Consider the following 20,606-nt stretch of genomic DNA (forward strand, 5'->3'; position numbering starts at 1 on the left):
CCCTTCAGTAGGCCTACTCACGTGGTCTCCAATTGGCATTATCATTACAGCCATGACTTTCGCCCTAGGTTGGGATCGCCCCTTTCCAAACCCGCGGCCCGTCCGGGCAACATAGAGTAAAGTGATGAGTTGGTTCTAGCACCCCTCAGTGAGCCTTCATCTCAATCACCAGCACCATTTCACCTGAACCACCATATCACCCATGTGGAGGAACCATGGATGCCTCTCTAGCACGTGAGGGCGAGGCATGCACATCCAAGCCTTGACTTGGGCTAGTAACATTCATAATGCCTCAAGACGTTTTCTGGCAATACCTGATTTCGGTACGCCAAAGGGTATTTTATTTCCCTCAGACCGTCCATAAAAGTCCGGAGGGCACGCACTGTTTGCCATCTGAGACGCGCCCAATAGGGAAACAGGTAAGAAAACCCCCACGGGATCCTGGATGTCAGTACCCCTGTTAATATTATCAGGGACATGGAATTAGTGTCATGAGAATTACCCTTTCTCTCACACAATAGCTGAATTGTGGATTCTTCCATTCACTAGGTGCCGTATTCATCCAAGTTCCACATATCTGTTCAATAGCGCAAACTGTACTGATAATACAGTAATTCTTCCGGAGTTTGCTTAAATGACGGATCCTGACACGATTCGGGCCGAGAACTATTCTTCCACATTTTCTTTAAAATCATAAGCATTATAAAAATCAAAGCCATCTTATTAATGCTGATGGTGGTACTTATTATTATAGTTATTGTACCGTGAGGCACACCTCAACCCCGCACATTTAAAAGAAGCGCCTCAAGGAACTCTATCTATCAAACAAAACGTGAAACAGTTACTGCATGAAATTGGGACATTAATCAGAAGATGTCACTCATAAATAACAGAGTATTGTGTTATTTTAAAGTTTCCTAAACTGACTAGATTGATTTGTTTTGTTTTGGTGTACAGCAAGTAGTTGAACTTTTCGCCTTAGATGCCCTTACACAAAACTGAGGTCATGCACTCTGGTGCAAAGTGGAAGAATTTGTGGTTCAAAGAAGTTTTGAGTTTCTAGGTTTCCATAACTAAATCAATGCTCATTTATTTTGTTATTTCAAGCTGGGCAACTCTTCCCTCTCATCCATCCAGCCTTTGAATCTGTATTTATTTTATATTTATTTTTCAGCCTATCACAGGCTTCTTGTAGATTTTTATTCGGCCAATAAAAATGAGAGGGTGTGTCCGGATTTAGTCCACAACATTCTCGAAACCGCCCCTTGAAATATATAAGCTGCGGATTTTTCAGGCTACCTTGTCTTATAGATCAACGAATTTCTGAGAGTGTGTTTTAAGACAAGAGGTGGGGTGCCTAATTCTTCGGCAGGCAGTACATCGGCCCAGGTAATGGCCACCAGTTTTCTATCTCTTTAGCTATGTCCGCCAACTTATCCGAGGGGAAGTTTCGAAGCTTTAAGTATGTAACCGTGTGATTTCTAAAATGTATATTACTTCTTGGTAATGTAAAACCTCATAAAGTCTTTAACTGTAAATCGTAGATAGAGAGTGCGTTACCCTCTCGAGCTCCCCTTCAACTTATCTTGAGGTGACTACGATTTTGTAACTGTTTCTCTTTCTGTAAAGCATTAATTAACCTTTCCTTCTAGTCACCTCAGTAGCTTCGGATTAGCCTCTGTATCATCGGGCCGCGAGCCCAATTAGGGATTTATATTTGGTTTTCAAGGAGCGCAAAAGAAAGCCCCCATCAATTCTGAGTTTGGGCCAGTAATATTAACTTGCTCTTCCTTTTCACGAAGGACCAGTAGTATGGGTACTAGATACCCCTATGTAAAGGTATTGTAAATTGTAGGTTGTGCCTAGAGAGGCCAGAGATTGTAAGGTTTTGTGTAATGTTGCCTTGAGTAGGCTGTAAGAAATCGGGAGCCAGTCTCCTTTGTTGAATTCGGAGTGCTTGTAAACTCTTTCTGGATTTTGTGTGATACTAGTGGTGCCTTTGGAAGGCCGTAAATTTGTAACGGTTGGAGAAAAGTGCTCTGGAAATATGTGTCTAATTAAACTTTCTATCGGCGTCATTGTAAACTTGTAAATTTGGGGCTTGAAGCCTAAAAGTGTTAAATTCCCTATTTTGGGGTTTTCTAATTATTGTATCAAAATTGTTAATATACCAGACCGTTTTTTCTTTAGCTAGTGAAGAATCTTGTTAAGTTTGAGACTGGAAAAGAAATATAACCTTTATTTAAAGTTTTATGTTAATTTTTGATATCGTAGTTGGACACATTCAGGCCCACAACTTCTTTCACCTCTTTCTGTGATCCACGAAACCCCGGTAACAAGTGGTAGCAGGGTGTGGTTGAATGGTACAAATTAATCCTTTTTGACGGCTAAACGTAAGATCCGCGCCAAACTCTAAGAATTTTCTCGGTTGCTGGGAATTTTTCTAAATTATTAACTTTTCTGTCAACATTTATGGTCCTCGCGAAGTCCTCGCTCCGGAGTACTTGCGAAAGGAAGAATACATCTATGAACTCCTCATCAGAAAGGTCCAATCTGGAGGGACGGTTGTGGTAGATATTGCCAAACTCAAAGAGTCATCAGAACTGCTTATTTGTATCCCAGTTCTTTAGGAAATAGAAATTGATGAGGGTCTATCAACCATCACACACAATACCACCGAGCTAGCGTCTATAGTGAGCTTTTTGAAGTGAGCGAACAATCGTCTAACCAACTTAAGAGAGTACAGGCTAGACTATTTCATTTCTATAATAGGGCTAGGGACCTATTTTCTCTAAAGCTAAAGGATGATCATGCTAAGGAGGCTAGCAATCTGGTTGAACATCTGTGAGACATGTCTAATAGAGTTAGTAAGTTGTTGACTGGGCAGCTGCCCCCAAAACCGACAAAGTCCCTTTAATAAACTTAGCTACTGAGGAACATCCTAGTAAATATATTGAAAGTAGGAATTCTGTGCAATTCAGCAAACATCTGCCGATTTGAAAACTGAGTCTGGTCATCCTAGATAAATTCCACCTTTCCTTTTTAATAATGCTGCGCTTGAAACTTCACAACCTACTATGCCATCACCTATTATGGCACCCGGTTTCAGTAGTTTGCCTCATCCATTTGCTGTGTGCTGAACGGCATTTCAAGTTTTTCCGTAAACTCAACTAATGTAGTCACTTCCTTCCTGAGATTCTTAGTAGAATTCCAAGATCATGTTTTAGTGTTTCCCCTCTCTCATTCTCAAATACTTCAGATTATTTATCCATATTCCGTAGGCGTCGTATCGGACAAAATAGTGAAAGCCATAGCTGATCGATCATGCATAGAAGACTTCTACGCCCACCTACTGGATAACTTTATTCCGGCTAGAGCAATGTCATCACTGATAAAAAAATTCTACCTTAGCGTACAACGGTTGAATGAAAATCTTGCAGACTTCATCCAAGATATTAAATTCCAAACCAGGCTTTTCTTTCTTCATTTCTCCAAAGATCAAATAGTGCAAACGATTGTCGAAGGCATCTCTCCGCCCTATAGGTCTTATCTACGTTTTGCATCTCGCCCTCAAACCATTTCTGAATTAGAGGCAATACCTGTGTCAGCAGAAGGAATTCTTTTTGTTAGTTGTTTTACGTCGCACCGACACAGATAGGTTTTATGGCGACGATGGGACAGGGAAGGGCTAGGAGTGGGAAGGAAGCGGCCGTGGCCTTAATTAAGGTATAGCCGCAGCATTTGCCTGGTTTGAAAATGGGAAACCACGGAAAACCATTTTCAGGGCTGCCGACAGCGGGGTTCGAACCTAGTATCTCCCGAATACTGGACACTGGCCGCACTTAAGCGACTGCAGCTATCGAGCTCGGTAGCAGAAGGAGTGAGGTATGCAGACATCTTACGAGTTGCGAAGGAGTCCCCTCCGTCTTCTAACAGTTCTCGGCCTCCACCTCGCCGAAAATTCACCACTCGCAGATGTTATGCTTGTGGTTCAACTGAACATCTTCGCAATAAATGCCCATTAATAAAATCGAGTGGGAGGAAAAGGTTGCTTTAAATGTGGCTCGTTTACTCACCTCGCCAAAAATTGCACTAATTTCAACAGCACCCCGTACTGCTCAACCTGCTAACCCTGAGAATAGGAAATGACTAGTGTTATCGGCAGAGTAAACATATTCACCTTCCCGAGACTCAGCCCCTGTTAAACCCAGTAAAGGTTCTGGTAAGGGTGAATTTATTTCTAATTTATCATTTGAAGGCCCCAGAGAAAGCCTCAGACTTGCGGCAGACACCCCTACATTTGTGCCATTCCGTAAAATTAAAGTAAATAATGAACCCGTCACCGCAATATTAGACTCAGGGAGTGTGTGTTCCATAATTTCGGAAGAATGGTACTCTAAATTAAAAACTATTTATAAGTTTCCGGACTATAGTTCCTCTTCTGTTAAATGTATTTCGGCCAACTAATCTCCATTAGAAATTTTACGTTCCGTTTTTGCTAAAATTAGTATTTCGTAGTTAAGTTATTTGTTGCTAAACGCTTGTCTTGCCCTGTAATATTGTGGGCCGATTTCATGTCTTCTACCGGTCTTGTGCTCGACATTCTGAGCAAGTCGTGCACCTTCATATTTGCTAGTAACCGTAAAATTCTTCTCTCAAAATGTAATTCTGCGTCATGTTCATCTATTTCGCCTACCTAGAGTGAGATGTTGTTAGATCTTAGACATCTACCTGCGGAGCAGGCTGAAATTATGCGTAAGTTGTGTCAGTCCTTTCCTGATGTATTTTCTGATACTCTTGGTGTTACTGACCTTATCGAATATAAGACTGAGATTACGGATTCGATTCCAGTTAGGGTTCCGCCTTTAGACTGTCCCCACCTAAATGAAGGCCCTTCAGGAAATAATCGATTAGATGTTAAAGGATGGAATAATTCGACCTTCTAAGTCGGCGTATTCTTCGCTATTTTTCTGGTGCCGAAACCGCAAGGTGGCTTCAGGCCTGTGATTGACTACAGGGCTTTCAACCGTAAGGTGGTGTTACAATCTGTTCCCCTGCCTGATCTTCACTCTTGTTTTTCATGGTTTCGAAAAGTCAAGTTCTTTACCATCCTGGATATTAATCAGGCATATAACCAGATCCCTCTAGCTGAGGGCTTTTGCCACGGATTGGAGCTAGTATGAGTGCAACCGCGTGCACTTCGGGCTCCCCACGTGGGCAGTGGTTCTTACTAGACTGCTAGATAGGGCCTTCTCGGACATCAAATTTGTATATCTGTATCACTACCTCGATGATGCCGTTGCATTTTCTTAGACCTTTGAAGAACACCTAGATCATCTAAAGGAAGTACTCAATCGCCTTCGTAAAGCTGGGTTAACTGTGAAGTTATCTAAGGTATATTTTTCTAAATTTTCTATGTCGTTCTTAGGGCACATTGTTTCGCCCGATGGTGTTTCCATCGATCATTTCAGAACACAGGCTATCCGTGATTTCAAGCTTCCTAAGGACATCAAAAACATTGCCAGGTTTATAAGCATGGTGAAATTCTTCGGGATATTTATTCCTAACTTCGCTAACAGAGCGGCGGCCTTGAACTTACTCCGTAGGAAAGGCGACAAATTTGAATGGGGGCCGTCTCAGCAAGCCGCTTTTGAAGATCTGAAACCATCTGTTTGTAACGCACTTGTATTAGCCATGACAGATTTATCTAAGAAATTCTTTGTTCAAACAGATGCCTCGTCATCGGCGGTTGCCGCTGTCCTTCTTCAGGAAACGGAACTCGGAAGGCGACCCATCGCCAATGCTTCTAGGACGTTATTGACTCAAGAGGCCAAATATTCAATCTATGTACTTGAGGGTTTGGTAGTTTTGTTTGCTCAATTTAAAAGTTAGAGATCAGATCATGGTTAAAAATTTCGATCTTGCGGGAAAGCTTGCCCCCAGATTCCATCGCCCGTGTATAATTTTGATTTTCTAACCCCGGTTACAACATTGGTCAATAATCCATTCACGGAGGGGACATTTAGTGTTCACCTCTGTCAGGTGAAACCAGTGTAAATCCATTGCTGGTTTCCATTAACCACTAAATTTTGGCAGAATTCAAATATTATTTTTCTTTTAAGGAGAGTAATACATATGTTAAAATGTATTTAATAGTAATAGGGAGGCCTTCTGTCCCGCATCTGGAGGTAAACTGTACATAATCTGAATTGTGCAACCTTCCCCTCTGATTATTACTGTTGTCCATTATCTCATGGTCATTACCTAGCCCCCGTCTCCTTCATCCACGCATTTATGTCACACACTCACCATCAAAGCCCCCGCCTTTCTGCCTCCTGCAAAATAAAGGTTGTACTCCCATGCTCCAGCAAATCAATCTCTGTCGCCAAGATATTAATATTTCAGTACCCTCCCAGCCGTCGGCGGCCGTGTCTCAACATCTGGCGAGCGATAACGGAGAGGAGAATTGGCCTACACCTCTCTAGTAACGCCTCGTTCTGAACGGCGCGCAGGAGCTCATCTTTCTGGCAAGGGCTGAGGTGCGGCAACTCTACCGCCAACCCATCTGGGGACTGTACTTCTACATCTGATCTGCGGCGATCATCAACACGACTACCCCTCTCATAATAGCGAGAGAGGTGTATCTGAGGGTACATGGGGGTTCTGATGGACCTCGCCTGGGTATTGGCAGTGGCAGCCGGTTTTGCCGCCAAACTCAATCGGCATACCCTAGACTTCTACGATGGCAAGAGGTCTTCCAAACTAGTTTTCAAAATTATTTTTTCTAAATATGGACTTTCAGCAAGATACTTCTCATCTAGAAAAAAACCTATTTTTCTTTCAATTTGTCTTCTTTCAAGTTCGTCTGTGTCACCCAACAAAGGACCTGTGTGGAGGGGGGGGAAGGTCTGTACCGGGAAGCACACCTCAACCCCGCGCATTTAAAAGAAGCGCCTTAAGGAACTCTATCTATCAAACAAAACGTGAAACAGCTACTGCATGAAGTTGGGACATTAATCAGAAGTCACTCATAAATAACAGAGTATTGTGTTATTTTAAAGTTTCCTAAAGTGAATAGATTTATTCGTTTTGTTTTGGTGTACAGCAAGTAGTCTGAACTTTTCTCCATAAATGTTCTTGCACATGTTTTTACACATTTTAACATATGTATTCTTCTGGTGAAGGTGGAAGAATTTGTGATTTAAAGAAGTTTTGTGTTTCTAGGTTTTCATAACTAAATCAACGTTCATTTATTATGTTATATCAAGATTTGCAACTGTTCCTTCTTATCCAGCCAGCTTTTGAATCTGGCTAATTAGAAAAGTTTATATTTATTTTTCAGTCTATCACAGGCCTCTTGTAGATTTTTATTCGGTCAATAAAATGAGAGGGTGTGTCCGGATTTAGTCCAGAACCTTCTCGAAACCTCCCCTCGGGTATATAAGCTGTGGATTTTTCAAGCTTCGTAACAAATTCCAATTGATATAATCGAGTGGGACGAAGATTATAGCAAGATTGGTTTAAATGTGGCTCGTTTACTCACCTCGCCAAATATTGCACTAATTTCAACAGCACCCCATCCTGTTCAATCTCTGGTGCTACGCCCGCTAATCCAGAGAATAGGAAATGCCTAGTGTCATCGGCGAGTCAACATGTTCGCCTTCCCGAGATCAGTCCCCGGTTAAACCCAGTAAAGGTGCTGGTAAGGGAAATTTATTTCTAATTTATCATTTGACGACCCCAGAGAATGCCTCAGAATGGCGGCATTTGTGCCATTCCTTAGAATTGAAGTAAATAATGAACCCCTCACCGCGCTATTCGACTCAGGGAGTGTGTGTTTCATAATTTAGAAAGAATGGTATTCTAAATTAAAACCTGTTTGTAAGTTTCCGGACTATAGTTATATGTATTTCGGCTAACTCATCTACATTAGAAATTTTAGGTTTCATTTTTGCTAAAATTCGTAGTTCGAAGTTTACCTGGAAAGTGAAGTTATTTGTTGCTAAACTCTTGTCTTGCCCTGTAATATTGGGGGACGATTACATGTCTTCTACCAGTCTTGTGCTCGACATTCTGAGCAAGTCGTACACCTTCAAATTTTCTAGTAACCGTATCATTCCTCTTTTAAAATGTAATTCTGCGTCATGTTCATCTGTTTCGCCTACCTAGGGTGAGATGTTGTTAGATATTAGACATCTACCTAAGGAGCAGGCTGAAAGTATTCGTAAGTTGTGTCAGTCCATTCCTGATGTGTTTTCTGATACTCTTGGTGTTTCTGACCTTATCGAATATAAAACTGAGGTTACGGATTCGATTCCAGTTAGGGTCCCGCCTTTAGACTGCACCCCACCTAAATGAAGGCCATTCAGGAAATAATCGATCAGATGTTAAAGGATGGAAAAATTCGACTTTCTAAGTCGGCGTATTCTTCGCCTATTATTCTGGTACCGAAACCGCAAGGTGACTTCAGGCCTGTGATTGACTACAGGGCTTTCAACCGTAAGGTTTTTTTTTTCAATCTGTCCCCTGCCTGATCTTCACTCTTGTTTTTCATGGTTTCGAAAAGCCAATTTCTTTACCTTCCTGGATCTTAATCAGTCATATAAACAGATCCCTCTAGCTGAAGAATCGAAATATCTAACGGCTTTTGCCACGGATTGGAACTACCGAACTCGATAGCTGCAGTCGCTTAAGTGCGGCCAGTATCCAGTATTCGGGAGATAGTAGGTTCGAACCCCACTGTCGGCAGCCCTGAAAATGGTTTTCCGTGGTTTCCCATTTTCACACCAGGCAAATGCTGGGGCTGTACCTTAAGTAAGGCCACGGCCGCTTCCTTCCCACTCCTAGCCCTTTCCTGTCCCATCGTCGCCGTAAGACCTATCTGTGTCGGTGCGACGTAAAACTAGCAAAAAAAACGGATTGGAACTTGTATGAGTACAACCGCGTGCCTTTTGGGATCCCCACGTGGGCAGCTGTTCTTACTAGACTGCTAGATATGGTCTTCTCGGACATCAAATTTGAATATCTGTACCACTACTTCGATTATGTATTTTCTGACAGCATTTGAAGAACACCTAGATCATCTAAAGGAAATAATCAATCGCCTTCGTAAGTCTGGGTTGACTGTGAAGTTATCTAAGGTAGATTTTGCTAAACATTCCATGTCGTTCTTAGGACAAATTGTGCCGCCCGATGGTGTTTCCATCGATCATTCCATAACACAGTTTATCCGTGATTTCAAGCCTTTTAAGGACATCAAAGGCATTGCATGGTTTATAGGCAAGGTGAGTTTCTTCGGGAAATTTATTCCTAACTTCGCTAACAGAGCGGCGCCCTTGAGCTTACATGCAATACATGTCAAACTGACTGGTCTGAAACTTTCAGCTTTATGTCTATCACCCTTTCCTTTATGTACAGGGGCTACTATAGCAACTCTCCATTCATTTGGTAAAGTTCCTTCATGCAAAGAATAATCAAGTGAGTACTTCAAATATGGTGCTAGATCCCAACCCATTGTCTTTAATATATCCCCCGAAACCTTATCAATTCCAGCTACTTTTCTAGTTTTCAACTATTGTATCTGACTGTAAATGCCATTGCAGTCATAGGTCAATTTTAATACTTCTTTAGTATTAGTCACCTCCTCTACCTGGACATTATCCTTGTAACCAACAATCTTTACATACTGCTGACTGAATACTTCTGCCTTTTGAAGATCCTCGCATACAAACTCCCCTTGTTCATTAATGATACCAGGGGCGGCCGTACCTTATGTGCTGAAGTGCTGCAGTACACTGTCTGTTGGAAAAATAAATTAGTTTAAAACTATAATCTACAATCAAATACAGTGCATTGAAAAAGACGTCAGCCAAAGAATAAGAAATTATTGAACTCCCCTCACAACCAGGTAACTACTGGTGCGCTCCACGCCGGGTGCTGTGTGGTCACAGCTCAGCGAGAGCTAAGCTTTTAGCCAGAAACCAGGAGCTCTGCCTTTTGCGCATGCGTGCCCAACGTTTCCGATACAGAGAGATAGGCTGTGGAAACAACAGCCGCCAAGACATCACTTCACAGCGATTCTTTCGTTCGACCACAGACAGGCAGCACTAGCACTAGTCACACTTGCATTACGACCAATATGAGAAGGTGGCAGCTGGCACCCTCTTTACTCAGCGATAGTATCTATGAGGGGATTGCTCAATGCTACCTGGACATTATCCTTGTAACCAACAATCTTTACATACTGCTGACTGAATACTTCTGCCTTTTGAAGATCCTCGCATACACACTCCCCTTGTTCATTAATGCTACCACTGTCGAGCTGTTCCCGCCAGGTCTTTTAATACCAAAGAGGATAGAATACCACCGACTTGCCTATTCCATAGCCACATTTATAAATCGATGAACTATAAAAATTGTACTTTTTATGTTGTCAAAATAAGGACATGATATTGTTATTTTCTTTAATTAAAAATGTCTAGTTTATAAATGTCACTATAAAAACATTACATGTAATTTTGCATTACGCCGTTGCTGGTTTTATTTCAATGATGTTGGTGGCATTGGGAAGTTCTGTTTTTGCGCGCTCACACCAAGTGTTTGCGTTCGTGAATATTTTGCCATTGCAGGTGTTATTGTGTGTTTAATCAGTGGCGGCTTGTGACAAAGTTTTTAGGGGGTTCACAACGACATTTTTGTTCATGTCTCAAATCGGCAAAAAGTAACATAGGTACAGAAATCACTTCACTAAAAGTTCCTTGTACGGTTCCTTTTCCACAAATAATATGGTAGAACCCCTGCAACCGAGGATAAATTTTATACTAGACTACACTCCGTACGGCTCTACTTCTAAATTGACGTTTTAGCAGATTTTGGCTCTGTCTGGTGGTTATGCGCTGAAGCATAGACATCCAACCAATCCCAAGCTGCCATTCATATCGATTTATATCGGCAGAGCACGATCTCGAAACTTAGTTGCCAACTCTAATATTTACATTCGCCACGTGGTTAACCTATCTCGCTCAACGTGTATGCTATTCGGTACGGTTCGCGATCTTTTTTCATTTTCCTTCGGTAATTAGTGTGTTCTTCATATTGTTGGAGGGTTCTAGTGACTGAGATCAGTGGAGTGCTCCCTTTGTAGGCCATAACCTCCTTTCTGTGCCAGCCATTAGCCGTTAGTGATGTGTTATTTCCTCATTCTCTTTTATTGTTAATAATATATTCTCTTTTAGTGCCAGATATTGTTAGAAAGTGTAGTTCTTGTGAATTTGTTTTCAATCCATATTCGTTCGTTTTTCTGAGTACTGTATTGCAATTTAAAAGGGCTGTTTATCGCGGTTGTATTGCATCAGCTGTTCCCGCGGCAGTAGCGCGCTGGCAACAGAGGGAAGGCGATGCTCATTTGTTTTGCGAAACTTCAATTTAGAAGTAAGGCCGTGCGGAGTATAATCTATTAGTGTAGAACAAAAGTAAAATTCATAATAACTTTACTACACTGGGAATATTGAAGGATGCGATCACTATTCTTGGTTTTTAAATAGTACGAAGTTCGCCTGGGTGTTAGTGTAGAACAAAACCAAACCCCATGGCCTACCAAGCGACCGATGGTCAGCCCGGTGGCCTGCAGATTATGAGGTGCCGTGTGGTCAGCACGACGAATCCTCTCGGCCGCTATTCTTGGCTTTCTAGACCGGGGCCGCCATCTCAAAGTCAGATAGCTCCTCAAATGTAATCACGTAGGCTGAGTGGACCTCGAACCAGCCCTCAAATCCAGGTACAAGTCCCTGACCTGGCCGGGAATCGAACCCGGGGCATCCGGGTTAGAGGCAGGTGCGCTACTCCTACACCACGGGGCCGGCTGTGTTAGTGTAGAACAAAGGTAAAATTCATAATAACTTTACTGCACTGTGAACATTGAAGAATGCGAGCACTTTCTTCGTTTTTAAATAGCACGAAGTTCACCTGGGTATGACGAGAAGCGTAGAAATAATGTGTACCGCATTTACCGGTCGATTTTTAAAAATAATTGTTTCCGAATTGACCCCAATAGTCTCCACATTATCTCGGTTAATCAGGGTTCTACTGTATCACATGTTAATTATTCTCGTCTTGGAAATTATAGACAACACTAGCATAGGGAATTCAATACTCGCGTTTTGTGCGCATGAGAATGTTCATGTTTATTTATTTTTGTACTCGAATGAGCAAAGTCTGTGCACACTTCTTTATTTGTTGAACAATAAACAGGGCAAACAAACAAGCGCATTCCTAGATCTACATCCACAGAGCCACTTGCGTGTTTCATACACTTCTCTCTTAAACTTACGCCTGTACTCGCGTTTGTCAGTTTTTGTAACTTTTTCAATAATCAAATCTGGTCTGTCTGGTCCAAGCCTTTTAATTTCTAACTTATCCTGATAGGTTAATATTTCGCTGGTTAAAATTACGTGAACTGAATTAATTTCCTCTTACACAAAGAATACCATGGTTACAAACCATACAAACCGAGAAGCAAAACACAACACTCAAATAAATTTCATTTGAAAAGATTTTCCAATCACAAGGTAAAGCAAACTTCTTCCCACGATTACGAACACCTGTTCACAACGAGCTAGAAAATGCCTATTCAGAATTACTAGCGAAATCTGCCGGTAATGTAATGCAATAGTAGCTCCTGGGAGGCTGTGCCTAACCGCAATAGGGGAGGTGGCGGACCCTTGTGGACAACTGTAATACTGCCACTGGTTTGAGGGTGGCTATAGACGGCAAGGCACGTACCTTACCGTGCTCCTCGCTAATGGGAATATCAGTGCATAAACTATGACGTCATCTGTTTTGCGCATGCGTATAGTCTTCAGCACAATAGCGCATTATCCAGTGTGCTCGCTGCACTGGAAGTCAAAACAAACAACTGTCGGTGTAACGAAGCTTCGATATAAGTTGAATGCTTTCGATCGATTGTCGAAATCAGGTCGAAAGAAAGGAAAGTTTTAAATTATCCATGAATGCGTAAAGTTGGATTAAAACTGGGTGTTCATGTGCTCATGTGCTCCTGACAGCCCACCGCCACTGTGTTTAATTATATAGTTTTATAGTTTTTCTATGAGGAATGTGTATATGTGTTGGGATTGTTTGCGTGTTTGTTCAGTGTGGAAAACTTAGTGGAGAGCCTCTTGAAAACCTCATACCGGTATGTTTCTAAATATTTTTATTTTTTGGAGTGCGGATGGGTTACAGCACACAGCTGATTTTCTGCACCAGCCGCCACTGAATGATACCTGGAATATCCTTCTTGGAACTGCTTCTGTCTTAAAGTACCTATACATACTCTTAATTTTTCACTAAAATATGTATGAGAGCCAATTATGCTTGTCATCATGTTATCCTTAGCCGACGTATTTGCTAGATTCAATTTCCTAGTAAGTTCCTTCAATTTCTCCTTACTTCAACAGCCATTTCTCACTCTATTTCTTTCCAACCTGCATCTCCTTCTTAGCCTCTTTACTTCTCTGTTAAGGCATAGTGGATCTTTAACATTCCGTACCACCTTTAATGGTAGAAAACTGTTCTCAAATTCCTCAAGAATTGCTTTAAACCCAGCCCAGAGTCTATTTTCATTTTTATTTACCGTCTTAAACCTATTGCAGTAGTTAAAATATGCCCGCATGCCTTTTTATCAGCCATATATCTTCCTTTCTTTCACATTTATTTTTAACTACCACAAAAGCAGTTTTGTGATCACAAATACCATCTATTACCTCGGTTTCTCTATAGAGCTCATCTGGTTTTATCAGCACCACATCCAGAATATTCTTCCCTCTAGTTGGTCCATCGCTTTATGAATCAGATCCACTTCTATATTAACTCTTTTGCCATTTGTTGGTCATGATGTCTGTCGTTCGCATTACCTTCTCAATTGATATTTGGTACATTGAGATCACCCGCTACAATCACGTTCCTTTCCTTATCGTTTCCCCCATATTTGATTATCTTATCAAATAATTCTGAATCAGCGTCTGCGCTCCCCTTTCCCGGTCTGTACACTCCAAAGACATCAAGTTGCCCATGGTTAGATGGTTAGAGGCGCGCGGCTGTGAGCTTGTTCCGGGAAACAGTGGGTTCGAATCCCGCTATCGGCAGTCCTGAAGATGGTTTTCCGTGGTTTTCCATTTTCACACCAGGCAAATGCTGGGGCTGTGCCTTAATTAATTAATGCCACGGCCTTTTCCTTCCAACTCCTAGGCCTTCCCTACCCCATTGTCGCCATAAGACCTATCTGTGTCGGTGCGACGTAGAGCCACTAGCAAAAAACAATCAATGGAACCCCCCATGAACCTACTCACCGCATTTGATCCCCACCCTTCCTGGTCAGTCCTATATTTCCTGACAGCTGCAGAAGATACTTCCTCCTCCATTTTCTCCATCCCATGACCCTGTTCCACCTGTATTTTCCTATCTACTATTCCACATTTCCCTTTCCTACCTTTTCCCTATCTCCTACTTCCACACTTCTCAACAATAGTTCCCTGTTCCTCATATTCCCTTGGTTGTTATACCTGCAGTGATTCGTTCCGATTTCTCACAGACACCTGTCCTGAATTCTGATCCTGAATGGAGCCCTAAGCCTGCAATCTCCTTCCTCTTAAAACTTTAGACCACCTGTCTTCTACAATTCTCCCCTTTCCTTCCCATCCCTCATTTACACCTACTGAATCCTGTACATTGTTTGAGGGAGGCCTACTTTCCTTCCTGTCCTCTGAGATAATCCTAATTATCTCCCTCAATCTCTCCAAATCTTCCCTCATGTATATCACCCCTGACATCTCAAAGTGCCCAATAAAAACTTCACATGATAAAAGTGAGTTCTGTTTATTACTTCCTCATTGGGCCTAACAACACCTGCCTAGATGTAATGAGACAATTGTAATTGGCTATGGCTACAACCAAACTTCACTTTTCCATACCACCACCACCACCACAAGCCTATAACACACTTAATCCTAATTTTCATCTCACTTTCTAGGACTTGAAGTGTAGTAACAGTATAGTTACAACCACTTAGTTATCGGCACTTCTTTCTAAGTTATCAATTTTAAACTTCCCTAACAATAAATAATTTGCTTTCACAGTTCCAAACGAAACTTTCTGAGTAACTCTTATTTAGCATGGAAGGCTTATTTACCTTTATCACTTAATTTTTTATTATTCTTTTTAGGATTAAGGGTTTTTATATTGTCTTTACTTATTTAATGTATTTTATTCAGTAAAGCGAAAAACTCCATGGATCACTAAAGAGATAACATCGGGTATTTGAAAGAGAAATTGTTTATACAGGAAATGGAAGGAAAACCCAACTGACAGTAGGTGGGAGAAGTACAGACTGGCTAGGAACAAACTTAAATCATTAATCCGTGATGCCTACAGTTCATATATCCACAGCCTTGGTTCCAATAGTAAAGAACTATGGGCTTTCATCAGAAACAAAAGCGGCAACAGTGCTCCATCCGTTTTCAAGTACAACGGACTATCAGTTTCCTCTCCCCAAAAAATAGCAGACACGTTTAACATGAAATTTAAAAATAATTTCACCACGGATGACAAGGATGAAGACATGTTCACTACAAGGACAACCCCTCCGTTTCCACCCCTAACTAGCTTGTACTTCACTGCTAACGAGGTTGCAACAAGTTTTCGGAGAGCTAGACCTCATGCTGCGAGCGGCCCAGATAACGTGCCGGCCAGAATTCTCCATCGCTGTGCAGAAGCATTAGCACCTTCTCTTTGTACAATATTTAACATTTCAGTGAATAGTGGGACTGTGCCAGCAGAAGGGAAGAAAGCAAATGTCGTTCCAGTATTCAAAGACGGTGACAGGGAAAATGTAGACAACTATCGCCCAGTCTCAATTACATCTGGCTTATGTAAATGCATGGAACGCCTAATTGTTAAATATGTGCTGGATTTTCTGAATGAGAGAAACTTGTTGAATAACAACCAACATGGATTCCTCCCTGGGAAATCCTGTACTACACTTTTAACAACAGTAATTGATGAGTGGCAACATTCCCTGGACCAGTCTAATATATCCCAAGTGGATTGCGTAACTCTCGACTGGAGTAAGGCCTTTGATCAGGTACCATATCAACGACTGTTGTTAACACTTAACAAGTATGGCATTCAAGGCAAACTGCTGGCATGGTTTCGATCATTCCTGGTAGGTCGGACGCAGAGCATTGTGTTCAGTGGGGCCAGGTCAGAACAAACCCTAGTCACCTCGGGCGTGATTCAAAGTAGTGTGATAGGACCGCTTCTGTACACGATATTTACGCTGGATCTGCCAGGTTGTGTATCGTCTTCTATGGCACAGTATGCTGATGACACCATCATTTACAGAGCCATACGCAATGAGAACGACGTAAATAAGCTACAGTCAGATCTGGATAATGTGGCTCTGTGGTGCCAAATAAATAGAATGACTATAAATGTACATAAATGTAAATATATACGCTTAACGAGAGCAAGATCACAGTTAAAACACCAAATTTCACTATGTGGTAAAAACTTGATGCCCTGCACCTCAATAAAATTGCTTGGCATTCACATTTGCAGCAATTTAAAATGGAATAAGCATGTAGAGGAAATACGGTGCAAAGCATACAGAGTCCTGGGATTCATCCGCAGATCTCTACTGGGAGCCAGGAAGAAAGCAGTTAAGACAGCCTATTTTTCATTAGTACGGCCAATACTGTTGTACGGGCTTCCTTCCTGGCACCCTACTACGGTGGAGAACATGACGAAACTAGAGAGAGTTCAAAGCCGAGCAGAACGACTAATTACTCAACACGGTCATTTAAATACAGCCAGGTCACTGCCCTCCATAACATCCCTCTGTAAACAAATAGATATTGCTTTCCTGAGAAAATCCCTCGCAGGTAACATTCATATAAACCCTTTCAACCGCTTACAGCTGAACTATCGTTCCGCTCAAAGAGGTCGAGGTGTGTCCCTTTTCCCTCCATTTGCAAGAATATCATATCAAAGTGGCTTCTTTAATCGTTCTGCTCTGCTGTGAAATGATCTCCCACCACAGATGAAAGAACTACCTCCAGAGAAATTTTGTAAAGAGGTAAAAAGGATGTATATATAACGAAACCTTCCGCACATAATATAATTTTTCTACTGTGTGAATTTCAGGATGAGTGAGAGGACAGATGAATGTTTATGTGATCCCGAGTGAGTGAGACTGTACTGTATGTGGGTATGAGTGAGCCGGCCTAGCTAAAGTATATGTGGGTATGAGAGAGAGAGAGAGAGAGTGTGTGTGTGTGTATGTGTATGTGTCGAATTACTTGAATGTTGACCATGTCTTGTGAGTAGTATGTAAATATGCCTGTAAATACGGTAACTGTATATAAGCACACTATGTAGAAGGTAATTGTATATTTGAATATTGTAATTTTAAGTGGTGATGGTGGCACTTTCGTGTATGTGGGGCTATGCCCTTTCTCCATTCACCATCCATAAATTGTATCTACAATTGGTGGAAAATAAATAATAATAATAATAATAATAATAATAATAATAATAATAATAATAATAATAACAATAATAATAATAATAATAAGTTATTTATTTATTTATTTATTTATTTATTTATTTATTTATTTATTTATTTATTTATTTATTTATTTATTTATTTATTTATTTATTTATTTATTTATTTATTTATTTATTTATTTATTTATTTATTTATTTATTTATTTATTTATTTATTGCAATGTTCGAATTGTTCCCTTAAAAATATGAGGTAAGACAAAGAGTCTGTGCTCTCACTGATGACCTCGCGAAACTCTTTGGGCTTGTCGAACATTTTTAATACATTTCTTTGTACACATTCTACACTAATACTACTAGGAATGACTCCTATATTCATAATTTAATAAATATTCATTTTTTGAGACTACTTGGATATTTTACCATCAGCTAAATATTTCTTTTACCGACACGTGATAACTATTAACATATACAGTGATATTCATATCATGGTGAATTTTGAGTAAATGTCTTACATTTGGCAAATCATCCATCTTCTTGTTTTCCCTACTCTTCATTTCCAGTCTCCTGGATACGACAAAATATTTAGGCAAATTTCAGAAAATAATTGGAATGCATCAGGAAGTATCAGGTTTAGGTGTTAGTATAGTTATGTTGCCCTTTACTATCACAAATTTTATATCCTGTTAAAAACTTTCGTGCGTGAAATGTTTTATGCACACGACGGAATCTTTCCCAGGTTCCCAATTATCCCGTTTAAAGTGTCAAATCCATTTTTGTTTTGATTCCTCGCCTGAAGGACAAAAACGAGGTAACAAAACCTTCTTTTTTATGCTATAGTTGCAACGATACTTGGGAACTCAAAATTTTCTGGGCATCCACAAATACACGACCGGGCGAGTGGGCCGTGCGGTTAGAGTCACGCAGTTGTGAGCTTGCATCCGGGAGATAGTTGGTTCGAATCCCACTGTCGACAGCCCTGAAGATGGTTTTATGCGGTTCACCATTTTCACACCAAGCAAATGCTGGGGCTGTACCTTAATTAAGGCCATGGCCGCTTCCTTCCTAATCCTAAGTCTTCCCTATCCCATCGTAACCGATAAACCTATCTGTGTCGGTGTGAGTTAAACAAATAGAAAAAATGGAAATATACGAAACGTTTTAGTATTATTAGTGTGCGGCATTCACAAGTAATAATGTTATTGATTTAACGTCCACAAAACTAATTTAACGGTTTTCGGGAGACACCAGGATGCCGGAATCTTGTCTCATAGAAGTTCTTTAAAGTGCCAGTGAATCTACTGAAACGAGGCTGACGTATTTGAGATCCTTCAAATACCACCGAACTGAGCTGGGTTCAAAAAGCCAGCTCCACCGTCTAAAGTACTCATCCCTGCTGTTCCTTCATATTATTCCGATAGTAGGCTCTACTTATGATTATTATTCAATCACTTATCTTGTTATATATACCCGAACATATCTGTGAAAAATAGAACAAAACACAAGACGAAGTTCACTACACTCAGCATACACGGATAACTCCCGCGCTTTCACCTTGGCCTCTGCTGCACATTACCAAACTTACATGGTCCGGCTTGTAACTGTAGTCGGCTATGGTGCCACACGATATATACAAACTTTACACCATAATGATCATGGCCACCAGGTGGGCATTTGGGAAATCAGAGAACCCATTTATGAAATAATCAAAACTCAATTTAGATATATATTTTATGTAATGCTTTTTTTTAATACTGCGCTGATGTAGCCGAAGTGTCATGTTAAACAAAGGAATGAGAGAAAATGAACTAATAATGTCATGCTGTTGCAAAGGGATACTTTCCTTTGTGTTCGCTATCTCACAGGTTTCAGTAGAACTAACTCCTTGAATGTGTCCTTTGTTTGCATATCTTCTGTAAGGATATCCTTTACTTTTTCCCATGGCTTTGGCGACAAGCGTCCCGATATAAACACTGCGATAATACGACCTGGTTAATCACAACGCATTCTCGCAGTGTCTGGCCGTGGCCGCTTTTATTCCCATAATTCCCTTGCTTTGGTGATGGCGACCTCGCGATTGATTTGTTTACGATGATCAGCTTGTGAAGGCAACAGTGATCGAATCCAGCTTATTTATACCACTATGTACGTTTGTATGAAAACCTAAACAGAAGAATTAAATTTATCAAAGTAATAATTTAAACTCGAGTACGAAAGGATACGTTTCTTTTTTAGTTTTACTATGAATGATTTCAGGTTAAGTTGCTCAGAATACTGAGGCAGTGTTTTTATAGTCCACGTTAATAACGATGGAATTATTTAAGGCTGTTACGCAGAAATCGAGTCAGTACTCTTATTTGTCCACGTTTAGAATTACGTAACCGATAGTTTAATTACGGTATTCAACATTTAAGCACTGACATACAGTAAATAGACTGGCAGCGCTCTATCTCGTAGCATTGGTGCTAGTGAAGCCAGAAATTTGCAGCCGCCGCCATCTTACGTCACTAGACACCTACTGTTAACATGTGTGTTACCGTGTTATGTGCAGTTTTGGTTTGTGCTGTTTTATGTATATTTTGCATTAATTATTCGGCAACTCTTGGTCGATGAATACCAATATTTTTCTTCCTACAGCAACAAAAATTTCTACTGTAATTCCGTTGCTGGTCCAGGGTGATTGAAGCGCCCATATTGTAACAGGGTTCTGTAAATACAGCAATTCTCTCTCACACAGGAAACATGACGTAGAGCAACAATGCTCGATACCTACAACCCTAACGTTGTCATTTAAAGGTTGATATGAAACCAATCCTTTGTGTGTTAATTGTCTGATGAAATATACAATAATTACAGGTATGGTATTAAAGGGAGCACCCCACTTAGCCACTGGCCAGTGAATGTTAATGTGATTTAATCAAATAGGAATCAGATGAGATTTGCGTGTTATTTATGCAGACTGCGTGAAAATACCAATAAGTGATACTACAACACATATATATGTTTCTGAACGTCCTACACATGTATCTTTGCAATCTAGCAGTAATATT

Source organism: Anabrus simplex, chromosome 1, assembly GCF_040414725.1.
Source record: "Anabrus simplex isolate iqAnaSimp1 chromosome 1, ASM4041472v1, whole genome shotgun sequence".
Classification (NCBI taxonomy): Eukaryota; Metazoa; Arthropoda; class Insecta; order Orthoptera; family Tettigoniidae; genus Anabrus; species Anabrus simplex.